This window comes from Pezoporus flaviventris, unplaced genomic scaffold (genome assembly GCF_033815535.1).
Source record: "Pezoporus flaviventris isolate CSIRO_AGI_PZ_B2104156 unplaced genomic scaffold, CSIRO_AGI_Pfla_v1 ptg000002l, whole genome shotgun sequence".
NCBI classification, from domain to species: Eukaryota; Metazoa; Chordata; class Aves; order Psittaciformes; family Psittacidae; genus Pezoporus; species Pezoporus flaviventris.
Genome location: NW_026892550.1, coordinates 3,598,976 through 3,612,507, shown reverse-complemented (window position 1 = coordinate 3,612,507; position 13,532 = coordinate 3,598,976). Strand labels below are relative to the sequence as shown.

The 13,532-nt window shown below is 41.5% G+C and overlaps 1 long non-coding RNA gene across 2 annotated transcripts in view; it reads right to left on the bottom strand.

Annotated features, from left to right (window-relative positions):
- Positions 1-1,841: 1,841 nt before the first annotated feature.
- Positions 1,842-13,532, bottom strand: part of LOC133276295 (uncharacterized) — a 72,121-nt gene continuing 60,430 nt past the window's right edge. The window contains exons 1-3 of one of the 2 annotated variants that reach the window (XR_009745815.1): positions 5,410-5,533; positions 3,534-3,645; positions 1,842-2,560 (exon numbers count right to left, since the gene is read on the bottom strand). This is a non-coding gene — a long non-coding RNA (uncharacterized LOC133276295). Of the gene's footprint in view, positions 2,561-3,533; positions 3,646-5,409; positions 5,534-13,532 lie in introns of those variants that run through there. The other variant, XR_009745816.1, reaches the window with a different exon arrangement.

Below are 13,532 nucleotides of genomic sequence, written 5' to 3'. Positions count from 1 at the left end.
TGGTCCTGGTTTCACCATACCACCATGCGCCTGGGGACTGTTCATACTAACCTATCTGGGCTGTCACAATTCAGGGGGACCTAAAGTAATGTTAGAGGTGCTGTGGATGCTGTCTGTGGGTATGCTGAGAAGTGTGAAGAGATGGTGCCACATTCTGTGTCCATGTTTAGTCCAAAAGAAATAGAAGACCTTTCCTAATTATTAGAGCAATGAGAACAGCCTTCTAGTCAGAGTGAAATAGATAAAGTGTCAAAACAGCCTGCAAATGAAGCACGAGTGACAGTGGAGGATACTCATCATCACTTGGGCCTGTGTCAGAGGTGAGTGAACAAACCCCTTTTCACTTTTGTGCAAGATGAGGGTAGCCAGGTCGATATCTCTCATATGGCTGCCTGTAGGAGCAAAAATCTCTGACAGATGATGTCAGGGTAGTAATGCTGAGATGGTGTCGCTTCTAACCGTGGATGAGTGCAAACCCACCTGTGTTATTAGCATTTGCATTTATGTTTTAAGCAATTTCGTACAGTGATTCCAGATCCCTCTAGGTCTTCAAGGTTCCTTTCTAGATCTCTGTGTACTGCAGCAGGTACCTGAAAATGATGCCACTTACTGTACAGTACATCTAGCGTTCACTCTGTCAGAGATTGGCCATTAGGCAACACAGATCTTGAAACAGAAACTCTTTCAAAGAGGTATACTGGCCTCTCCGATTAAATGTGCACTTAAAATGCTGTTTTCAGAAGGTTGTGGGGTTAAACTCCACAATTAAAGGTGTATTCTCTTAATAAGCATAAAAGGCTGGGGAAACCTGTTTCAAAGAGTGATAAATCACAGCAATAAATACCATTCCTGAGGGAGGAATGGAGAGCTTGCAGTACTCCACAGGGGCAAAGTAACAGAGACACTGGAAAGTGCAGTAGGCGAAATACTCGTGCTGCCTTGGGGAAGAGGGGAAGGTGGCCTCTTAAATCCTTTCCTACTCTTTATTTCTGTGACTCATCCAGACCTGTCTGTAATGGGCTGTTGCATTGCAGCATTGTTAGTTTAACTTCTTTGTATCCTGAACAGCCCGTGGGTCAGTAAAAGAAGCTCTTTGTGCCTTTGGTTGGAGAGAATGGCACCAGGATTGTTCTTGGAAGAGGCCCAGGGAAAGTGAGGGGGGAGAAAGGAGTTAAAAGAAAATCCGCAGAAAAGGGAAAAAAAAAAGGGAAAAAGGTGTCCGTTTCTCAAACCCTGACCTGCAGCAGAACTGCCATTTCCGGAGGCTGAACAGAATGTACCGACCCACCGCGCTCCCATGCCTGGCAAAGGGGGATGTAGCTACACATTGGCTGCACTGCAGTGCTGGCTTCCCTGGGAAAAGCTGATGGGCGGCCAGGTCAATGAGTACCTGGGTCTGTCTTTACCGTGGAGAGCAGTGCAAGCTGAGCAGTAATGCTTTGCTTGGCTTGAAGCAGAAGAAGCAGCCACAAGCAATAACCATTGCCTTTCACACGAGAGGCTGAAATGGCAGCATTTCCAGCAGCTATGTTGTCTTTGAAACGTGCTGCAAACAGGCTGAATAAAACCTACCCTATGTAATTACTACGTCTCCTGATGAGGTGAGCCCTTGGAGAGCAATTTGGACCTCCCTTCTCTGATAAACTTTTTGCTCTCTGGTGCTTCATGGGTAAATGTGCTGAGAGAAGGAAACAGGTCAAATTGCTTGGAGTATAAAGAAGATCTGGGGTTATTCCAAGAAGAACAGCCAAGTCAGATGGGGACCATCTTTCTGGTAATGGAGTCCAAGCAGGGAATAGTCAGGGAGGAGCCTTATCAGTTCAAAATAACTTTATTCTCTCTGCTTCAGAGAACAATGCATTTATTTGGGTCAGCGATGACACTGTTAATGCTGGGAAGGAATGGTGGGAGGGAACGTCTACATGCCATGTTCCAACAGCCTTTCTTCAGTGCCAACAATGGACAATAGCGGATTTTTACCACCAACAGTTTTCCTGGAAAACTTTAAGGTTTCATATTAGATAGAAATGAGTCCTGAAATCTCATAGAAACTGAAAGCTTCATGGCTGAGAGTGAATGGGTGTTATAATTCGAGAATGAACACTACCCCCAGAAAAACAATGGAGCCAACAGCCATTGCGTCTTAAGGGCTGCTAGGTCTTCCTTTCCTCCTGCAATCACTGGACACAATAACGTGCCAGAACAAGAAACTGAGCAGAATATCATCAGAGAGATCTCTTCTTTCTTCTTCTGTTTCACAGAAATGTGTTGCTTTTCTACATAAAAACAGGACAGCCTTTTGAGAGGGGGGTGCAGGCCTTGTCTTTCCTGGTGGCTGGAGGTTCTGAAGAGTGAGGTCCTTCCAGAACGTGAGGTGTCTGTGTTCCAGTTCCAGCTCTGACTCAGAAAATACAAATTCCTCGTTACTTGCAAGACAAAGCAAACAGAGAATAGTTCAGACGTCTTCCATGTTCTGTATTATTTCTTCTAGTGTGAATCCTACATTTTTCCATGGCTCAAAATAATGGTGAACATCTGCTTGGCTAAGATATCTGGGACACTGCAGGAAAGAGGGAAATATCTTGAGAGGTGTCATAATCTACATCAATCATGGATGTCATGTTGCTATGTTATGATTTCATAGTTTACGCCAAATTTCTCACCAAACCCCTCCAGAAATTAAATGGAAACACCCAAAAGGTGGGAACCTTCCCAGCTTCTAGGTCTTAGGCTGCATTTACCATGTGCGCACATCTGATTGCTGCCTTGGTTTCCAGATGAGGGTAATATGGATAACTAGGCAACTTGGAATGGCAAAATGTGGTGAAGCTCAGCCTCCCTGCAGCTAAGACATGGCCAAAATCAGCACAGACAGAGACTAGCATATTGCCTTTGGCACAGATATGCTAATTGTTACAAACACCAAAACATGGATGTCTGTAAAAGATGGGAATTTGCCTGGTCCTCCCTCTGTTCTTCTCCTCAAATAAGAAATAGTTCCTACCGCAGATAAAGCCTTAATAAGCTGTCGTGTCACTATGCCTGGTCCCCTTGGGTACTCATGCAGGTGCACTGAGCCATGCTTTTATCACTGTGACGTGTGGTATCTGTGCCCAACCACTGCATTTTAGCTGCTATCTATGTCAGCTGATCCAAAACAAAATGATCCAGCACAGTAAACCTCCTGGTTTAGGTCCCCCGGCACTTTTCTGCCATGGCACAGTAAGACCAACCAGTACCATGCTAGCCTACAGCACAGCAAGTCAGTCCTCATACCTGACTGCCATTCCAAGCTGCTCCCACCAGTTAGCCCTGCTGGCTCTACAGCCATAAATCACATTTCGGAGCGGCTTTCATCTCTAAACCACATCATAAACATTAATCTTAACATCCCTGTTAGATACCAGTAGGTTCAATGGTCAAAATTTAATAACTTGCAGACATTCTATTATTCAAGACAGCAGTTTCCCACTGTGCAGAGCTGAAAGTAACCTGGCACATAAATGATAATATTTACTACAATAAAGTGTTACCTTATGGGAGATCCTGACCGATGTTTCAGGACATGCATCTGTTTGAATGCCAGCATTCAGAATTCTGTCCCCTGTCCAGAGTATTAAAACCAGGTGCTCAAATATGTGAAAACTGAAAAATAATAATTAAAAAATGACATTTAAAACCCAATACAGGTAAGCTAGATTTTGCTCGCTTGTGCTAGCAATAATCCATTGATTTCATGCAGTGTTACATGTAGAAGGGATTCTGTTCATGACTGAAGGAAAGCCATAACACCAGAAGTCAATCTTGGAAGTGTAGCTGGATGCCAGTGGTCATCCTGCGAGGCTGAAGGTTGGTCTAAGACAAATCAGATCACTGTGCAGCATCATGTGCAGCAATGTCCTTTTGCGAGGGAAAGGCCAGAGACTTCTCCAAAGTAAGAATAGATTTTGATGACATATGTATAAAGTCATCCTGAGCAAAAGTCCACAAAAAATGGGGGCTTGGCATTCATTGGGTTGCAGAATGTTACCCAGCTGGATTTTGCTCACATCAAGCTAGCAAGCTGCCTTGAAAACCTCTACTTCTTTGATCCCAGTCCTAGCAATACTGTTGGACCTCTGCTGCACAATGAGCTCGAGGTCAGTAAAACATTCTTCAGTTGTGGTGGAAGCATTTAAGTTGGAATTTGTTAAATCAGGGGCACAATTCCACGGGTAGAAATTGAACTCTATGTGTGACATTTCTCTTCTTATTACACTTTCAAGTATTAAATCGCGCAGGTTTTTACTTCCATTAAAAACAAGTTGCCAGATTTAGCATTTTGTTACTTTGAAGTTCTTCTTTTATTCTCCCCCAAAGGGCTTTAACTTTCAGACAGGGTTGTCCTTAATATATTTTAAATGTTGGTTTTGAAACCTTACAAAGGATATGGCGTTGGAGAAATTCAGGATGGAACGACTTTCTCAAGGGCAACAGCAAAATATCTCCATTTTTCTTCCACCTCCACATTTCCCTTCTGTTTCCAGTGTATTTAATTGGCTGCCAGCTCTTTCCACCTCCTGTACGCAGTTTAGCGACGAACTTTTAGGTAAGTTGTTCTTAGGATTAGTTCCTCCTGAAACTGGTTCCAGAGAATTTGCCTCATCTCAGCAGCAATCTCAGTTAGCAACATCTGTGGCTGTTCCTTTGTTAACATAACCACAATTAATATGTTACTGCAACACTACTAAAATATTGAAAAGCAAGCCAAACTCTTATAGATCACTGTGTGATTTCTTGTAATGCATAAGAACAGGGAAGTCTCACTGTCTTCACTCAGTCTTCACTCTGAGACCCCAGACATGTGAGAAGCACTTAGCTGGGTGCTCCTTGATAGCTGTAGGAAGAGGGACAGGCTATGGAGAAAGTCTCCTCAGAGCAGCCGGCTGATTTGGTTTTGTATCATCACTTCAGACAGAGAGCTGTGGGAAATGAACAGAGAAACAAAGAGTACCCAAAGGGATAATTACAGACCTTCCACCTATGTGTTCAATCACAGGAAAGGCCGCAGACATGGCTCTGACTGCACTGGCTCTGGAGTCCATGTGAAAAGCATCTACCATTGCAAGGACATCCACGCAGCAGTCTGCCATCTCTAATGCCACTCTCCTCCACCTCACTCATACAGTGCCTTCAAATCTTACTCCAGCTCCTTCTACATGATAAGAGGGCATAGGACCAGGGTTGATCATCACCTGGCTTGCATTATCTTCCATCTTCAAAGAGAATAATCCATCATCCTGTTTTTTCTTAGGTTATCCTGGCTTAGCCGCAACCTTCTTGCTTCTGATGGAAATGTGAATAGAACTGTTGTGGAAATGGCCCACCAAAACCCAACTGGAATATATGTGTTAGTGAGCCAAGGTTTACCTTCTGCACAGCCTGGAAAGTCTTGAGCACCATCCATACATGACTATAATGCCAGTTAGAGGAGACAGGAACTGCCATGCACTTCTGGGGTGTTTCACAATGATCACCTCCAAGCAGAGCCCTTCTTTGCAGAGACCTCAGTGCCTGTACCCATTGGAAGATGACCTGGTAAGAAACTTAACTGAAGAAATCCTACTGACACCTTTCTTTCTATATCCTTTTTCCCCACTAGCAGTTAAATCTTATGGGAAAGTAGAAAACTTTTTTTATAATAATCTACCCAGTAGCATTTCAAGCCTTCAGTCTCTTTGCAGCCACTGCTATCATTTCTATGCTGTACTTATGAAAAAATAATACAAATGGCTTATGATTACAGCAACACAGGAGAAGAAACAATTTATGGATGTACATATGTAATGTATGGATTACGTATGGATTACATATGGATTACATGGGTGTAATTTTTTTTCTTTTAAGATGAAATATGGTTCTAGAGATATATAATTCCAAACTACTTTAAATTCCCCCAGGTAACATTTAGAGGGGGATGACTTTGCCTGGTGCCAGCTCTCAATTGTGAGATATCTTTACAGACTTACAGTGTATTAACTTTTATTTTTCTTTTTTTTTCCCCAAAATATAGTTTATTTTAGGTGAAACTAACCCCAACTCAGAGAGCAGCATCTCTGCTTCTCAGGCTTGCCAAATCACATTTCTTTTGTAAACTCAGAAGTCACATGTAATCTCCTTCTGTATCTAATTTTCCTTTCCCTTGTTATCCTCCTTAGTAAAGCTTTAACAGATAAATCTTTCAGTCTTTGGGTTGTTTGACATTCACAAGGCAGTGACAGCAGTCCTTCAGTCTGGACTTTTCCATAACTTCATGTGAAGTTCAAGTCAAAAGTAAATGCACCAGTAAGTTTGACTCACCTGATGGGGTAATAATTTTGGGGGGTGGAATGGTCTTTCTCATGTTTTTCTTCTCTTGCTTGATCTCTTGTTCTGAGATATCACAGATCCCAGGGGCCTCACTTGAATGCGAGGCTTGGAGCTTTGCACACTCACTGTGATACTAAATATGGCAAGAAGTGCTAAAGGAAAATTCAGCTTAAAACTGTGCAGAAGTAATTCAGCAAAGAAAGCTAACATTACTCAGGTTGTGCTTTGTACAAAGACCCTTTATAGGCAGGATGTGATTATTAGCAATGTTTTCCTCTTACTCAGATGTCTGCAGTGCATCTCTTCTGCATGCTAAGACACCTTTTTTATACATGCAGGAAGTGGAGAGGTTGCTGAGCTGTTTGCTCACATCTTTGTATACTTCCCTGACAAACATCTTGATGTGTCCTTTGTCTTTTTTAATTGACCCACCTGTGGAATGCAAAGGCTTTGAGCTACTGCATGATGTAGAAAATAATAAGAGAATTGATTAACATGAAGTATGCAAGAGTCTGAACAAAAGGCAGGAGGTGGAATGTGGGTGTTTAAGGTGGGAATGCAAAGTCTGAGGAAGAGTAAAAAATGTCAGCTTTTTGCACTTGGAAGAGAAGCTAAAGAAACCACATGAGAAGCAATAAGGAGAGAAAGGGGCCAGAGTTAGGGGAAGGTTAGATGTGGATGGAACTGTGCCTGATGATTTGGGAAGACTTGTCCTCTTGCACCAGAAGCAGACAGAGCCTTGGCAAAGCCAAGGAACAATGTAGTACCATCCCATGACAGCAGAACTTCAGGATATGTGCTGCTCCTGCTCTGAGGCTGCCTCCTGCATGTCTCTCAGGACCCTTATGGTGAGCAAAGTGGTCCCACTCCCATTATTCTGTGGTTTCACAAGAAGACAGGGCTATAGTTCTGTTTTTCTCATTTCTATTTTAGGTGCCTTGCCTTGCAAGGGGACAGAGAAGTGGTTTGCCCTGGGAGAATAATAGCATCTTGGTAGCGTTCCTTTCTGTCCTTCATTCAGTCGCTAACTCTGCTTACTTAAGTGTCTTAGTAGGTAGATGGAGCAAGGTTTTTTAACTGAAAACAACTCACCAAGCTGTGTGACCGGGGTGGTAAGAACAAAAAATATCCATGGGTATTTTTCACTGCCCCATAAAAAATGTAAAATTGCCTTTTAAGAAAGGAAGAACTGGAGAGGGAGCACATATGAATAATCTTCTTCAACAGAACTGGCCTTTGCATGTTGCCAAAGATAGGAAGGGGATCTTCCAAAAAGATTCAAATGAGTTGTCCTGACAGGAAAAGTAAATGCAATTGTTGTAATGAGTAATCGTGCTGGGATCCAAGAGCAGGTTTTTGGAGAAATGGCAAGGAAACCAGTTTGAATGAGGTTAAGGTTTTATAAAGTGACACACTGGTCCCTATCACTCAGGATGTTGTCATCAGTCAAGGAAATTGCAAGCTCTTTCATCCTTTCTCATAAAGACTCTGGGGTTATGATTGTGTTGGTTGGATGATTATCTAAGGAGCAACAGTCAAGATTCCTTTTCCTCTCCAAGACTCAATTAGTACAGGAATGCTCTTGGTAACTTTATCAGATGTTTGTGAAAACATAAATAATAAAGTCAGTCCTAACTTGTGTCCATTCTAGATAGTGTCTCAGCATGCTCTGATATACACTCAGAATAGCTGGCTTCTTATAATATAGCTGCTTATCCCAAGCCTTTGATCATGTAACTGTGACACTGTCTGGAAGAATGAAAATAGCAATGCTCATCATTTTCTTCTCTTCATCCTTACTACCATTATCCACTATCCAGAGTGAGTTACGTTTTCAACTACTGACAACAGTCCCCATCAGTCAGCATGAACTGGCTAACAAGGAATCCCAAAACTCCTAATTCACAACCAATCATCTCAGAGAGCATGCAGAAATGCTTCTGATAAATTAAGTAAACACCTTATGGTACCTTGACACAAGACAAGTCGATAAATGACTGAGTGAAGAGACAGTGGATACAATAAAATGGTATTTCCATTTTTTAACATGGTAGCTTTGCACCTTTTCAGAAGAGAAACCAGGGACTTCCTAACCTTTAGCTTACAAATGAAAAATACAGATAGAGTGAAGCAGTGGATTTAACCTCCAAGTCAGTATGTGTTAATTTCAGTTCCTGAGAGTGTGCTGTATCAAACTGGTCTTGACAGAACTTAATAGGAATTTTGGATATTGTACATTAATAAATAAGTCCTACCTTTGTTATTTTAAGTTCAGTGGTTTTCTTTAGTTGAGAAAGCCTGGACTCTCACTTGATTTATATGATGCTGTGTTAAAAAAAGGCAGTAATGATACATGTGTTATTCATGTATTTGGAAGTCTCAAAGGATTTTAAATAGATCTTGACATGTATGCTCATAAATCGTGTCTAAGGTAGACATTTTGGCAAACTGACTATGGAATTAATGTTCCTGAGACTTCCAAACATCATTGATCAAAAATACTTTCAAAATTATCCAGAACTCCAAACTGATTTCTTTTGAACCCACCTGTGTGGTCAGTGCACCATCTATCAAATTGTCTTCAGCTTAGAGACATGGTTCATGGGCCCAGGCTGTGTTTCAGTGCAAATTCTTCCCATCATGAAGGCTTGATTTCAACAGTGAGATGGAGCAGTTGAGCATGTGTCTCTAATGAAGCAATATAAAGAGTGAAATGTGAGTGAGTACAGAGCTCAGCATTCCAAATGTGTCTGTGTTTATGAGCTTCTCAGTGATGATCTTTTTACACCCAGTCTAAAGTGTGAAATGCAAAAGCTTTTGCAAACGGTGTGTTTACTTTAAGCAGTGAGCCACACAGTTTCTGTGGGATGGATTTGGAAGGATGCTCTTGGGAAGATTTGGAGAGGCAGAATCAAACACAACGGTGGGCTGGCAGAGGGATTCTGGTTTTGCTTCGCTCTCTGTGTATGGGCTTAAACCTTCTGGACCTTTTTCTACAAATCTCATGTAACTGTTAATATTATAGACTGTTTAGGGCACTAAGAATAATCATTCCTTACTATCTGTGTTGTGCTGGCAGCTGTTTGTAGCCTTCAGGTAAGAGAGTAATTCCAATAAGCATTGCTGCATTCTGGTCTATATGGTTAACCTAAGTGGGGGCCATGAAGGTTATTTTTCCTTAGGAAAAGCAGATGGCAACCTAATATTTCATTGGCAGAAAGCATTATTGTGGATGCAGCATTAACAAGACTGAAGTCAGTTCCCTTGCTTACAGTTCCAAGCCCTTTCCAGATTAGTCCCCCTCCCAAAATCTGTCCTTGATGTCTCTCCAGGTGTGCCACAAGACATTCCCTACCTACTGCCTTTCTGGTGCTTTCTGCAGCTGGATATTTCCAGCTCTTGCAGACCAGCGTGCTATGCTTATCTCCATACCACAGCACACTTCCACTGTAATTTAGAGAAGATAAAGATTCAGTTATTTATAACAGGGTTTATATGTTTTTTCCCCTCGAAGGCCATTCTAGCTCCCACAGATCTAGCCAAATCTGATTCAAACCTTCTTCTTATGTGATTACCTTTTCAGCATGTGGAAATGGTCTTTCTGTGTATCTCTGATGGATCTCCATTATTTTTGCAAACTCTGCTCTGTTTAGCTCCTGGAGATAATTTCTTTCTAGTACAACCATTTCAGTCTCTGAAATGATACAAGAACTCTGCTTCTTGTGACAGAAACCTGAAATAATCCCGTGACATTTTTGGGGGTGACTGCAGCATTCAGAGTTGTCTTCCAAGTGTTATTCACCCTGTTCTTTCCCATGGCTTTGCCCCCACCAAACAAAATACTTCTCCTACAGGTTTCCTGTTTGAATGTGTGAGAAACCTTTTATAAATTGGAAATATCTTCCTCAGCAGAAGTGAGCATTGTTTTCAGTTTTGCGATGTAGAAAGCTTGTAAAAGATCCACACTTCTGTGTTTCTTTTCAGGAACCACATATGCAGGACTTGAGTTTAGGCAGCAATATGGAAAATGCTGTGATGTATTTTACTGTCTTTCTGGGGTGTTTTTTTTTTCCTATTCAAAGGAATGGAATATACTGTTCCCAGTCTTTTTGGGGAAGTTTGATGCATGTAACCACTTGAACTGCTATTGAACTTTACTGCCATGAAGTCAGATTGCTGGTGCAGAGGTGAGTGTGGGATTTTTAGATTCACAGAATCTAACAAACCATACAAAAAACTTCAAAACCAATGTTTAAAAGGCTCAGGACGTATCTCCAGCATTCGTGTATCTGTGTTTATATATTTCTTTCAGGGAGCACACATGCTAGTGCTTACTGTGCGAGGACAGTATTCACATATGAACAGAAAGGACTGGGAGTAGAATTTGATTTATTGCAGGGAAGTAAATTTCCCAAGGACAGCCTGTTACTTTACCTGGCAGTGCCAAAATCTATATCACATTTTCTGCTTGACTTGTATGTAAAGTCAAAACACCATGGAAGCCAAAAATGGCACAGAAAACTGTCTATTGAAAAATATTTGTACAACTGATTCTTCCAGAGAGCCTCTGTTTTCTTTCTGTAAGAGGAGATTTCTCCTTCCCACTGGGTTTCATTGCAAATATCTCCTTAAGCTAACTCACGTTTCTCTGCACTCACTTTCTTATTGACAGCCCACTTGCTTTGCCATCAGAGAGCAGTAGTGAAAATAAGAAGTTCTGCTCAAAGGCTTTAAAATGCTCCAAGGTATTATCTGGATTGAAAATAATGTTCTCAACGTGGCAGGCTTAGCCATCCAAAACCAGCTCCATGAGCCTCCCAGATGGCACGGGCTCTTTCCTCAGGGCAAAAAGCTATCACTTTAAATCACTACAGGTCTTGTTCTGGTGTATTTTCTCCTCATTTGCGGCATTTTCCATTTTTAAGAGCAGCACACTACAGCAGACAGGGTGTCCCCTATTCCTAAACAAACACATAACGTTCTGTGCTTCAGGCTGAATTGACCCCTGCCGCTCCTTCAAGCCAGCTCCTTCCTGAAGTTTCATTTCCCTCTGTCCAGCTCCCTGGGTAGAAAAGAAGCTTCCATGAAGACACATGATGCTCTGCCTGGCGAGCCAGAGATGCGTAACAGTCTTGGCCATGAAACAAAGAAATTTCATAACAATAACTTCTATCTGGTCCATTTGCTGAATTTTGAGAGTTTGCCAACTTTTCTCCTCAATCCTGCTCTCTCTCTTTTAAAAAATAATGAAAAAAGAAATTAAGAAATTCAGTTTTATTGTTTCCCTGTTATCTCAGAGAAGCTGTGAGCCAAGCCCCTTGTTGCCAAGGATGGAACAGTCCATCAGGGCTCACGGATGCCATCTTCCAGCATCCTTGCTACACTGGGTCCTTCTCCCATTATGGAGCTGTTGACTGGAGCACCACAGCAACTTCTTCCATGCCCTGAGGTATCCTGAGCCTTTCTTCTCTGATTAAAGAGGCATGTTTGAATTCAGACAAACATCTATAGACTATGTTAGTGTTTTATGCTTTGCAAGTCTTTCTCTGAATCAAAGCCTATGTAAGCCGAGGTTGCGCAGGTCTCTTTGGACTTTCTCCTTGACCTAAGTTCTTCTTCTCCCATGGTTTCCATCCAACTGTAGCCTGTTATCTGTCTAGCTCAGACTGGTGGCAGATCTCAAGCAGGTTTAGATTAGCAATACAATACCTGTGTTGTGTACAATTTTCAAAGCAGGATGTTTAGGGTAATTCTGTTCTGACTGGCATGATAAAACCCCCAGCCAGCCTTTCAGGATGTGAGATTGGCTGAGTTATGTACGCCTTCACAAAAGCCTGTCTCTGAGCTGACACATGCCTTCTCTCTCCTATGTTGTTTCTAAATGGAAGCTGGAGTACAAAAAAATCACTAAAGTCCTTTAGATGATCCAAGTCCACATTTGATTTATTTAGAAAGCTGGCTTTTAATTTTTAATGTTATTTTTAATTTTCAGCTCCCTGAGCCCTGCTTCAGTTGAAATGCTTTGGTAAATTACAACTGAAAAGGCCTTCCATTTTTTTGTGAGGAGCTCTTTATGAGTGCTGCATCATACCCCATTGCTCAGCATTATGTTGATCCATTACTGAGTGTGACTCAAAAGTCCCATTAAAAGCTGAGTGCCAGAATCTATGACAGCAGAGCAGAGGTAGAAGAATTACCTTCTAGGTTGGGGCTTTTTCACACTTCTGCCTGAAATTGCTAATGTTGGCTGCTGTTAAAGAAAGGATACTGTGCTACATGAATCTTTAGTTTGTCTTAGTGCAGCTTTCTAAATTTCTTTATATGTGCTGGTCAAAATAGTCTTTATTTTAGCAGGGTTTTTCAATCTGCTCAGCCTTTCATGCTGCTCCCAAAGACCCGGTCTCATTTCTATCTTTTCTGGGAAACTATGGAATTTTGACTCCGTTCCTTTTCAGAGGTCTCCAACAATTGTTTAGATATTGTTTTAATTATTTTCTGGCCATTGCTGAGTTTTGTGAGGACCTCCATTATTTGTTCCAGTTTGATTGCAGATATCAGTTCGACCTTTCTCTCCTGGGAAACTTCATTCCTCTGCTGATATTTGCCTGCTCGTGGCCAATATTTTTGGTATGTAAGATTATTTTCACTAGAAGGAGAAATTGGTAACAGGTATTTTTACAATGCAATAAAGTTTTCTTATGGAGAATTGAGAGAGACCTGCAACAATGGGCTAGGAGTCAGTGTCCTTGGTCATAATGTCATGTTTCTTCTTTACAGATAGAATGCTTTTCGTGACATTTTCTACCTGCCGTTGGTTCTTTCTATGCAGACACATACAGGTCTGCCAAAATATAAGCAATGTTCCTGGTGTGTATTCAGATCTCAACCAAACCACTAAAGACAGCTTAATAGATACGTATGTCGTCTAGATTAGTTATATTATCAGTAACTTCCATTGTTAAACAAAAAAAGCATTTTTTCTGCTCTCCCAGTTTCCCTGAATAAAAGCTGCTACCAGGGCCATCATCTTCATAGACATTTAGAAATGTTCATATATCAAAGATACTACCCTTTGAAGTATTGAATCTTCCAGCAGAATAATGAGAGAAATTTGGCTCTATCCCAAACCTTCATCCAACCTATTGGGTGCTGATAGTGTCTTAGGCTTATATGCCTTATTTTCC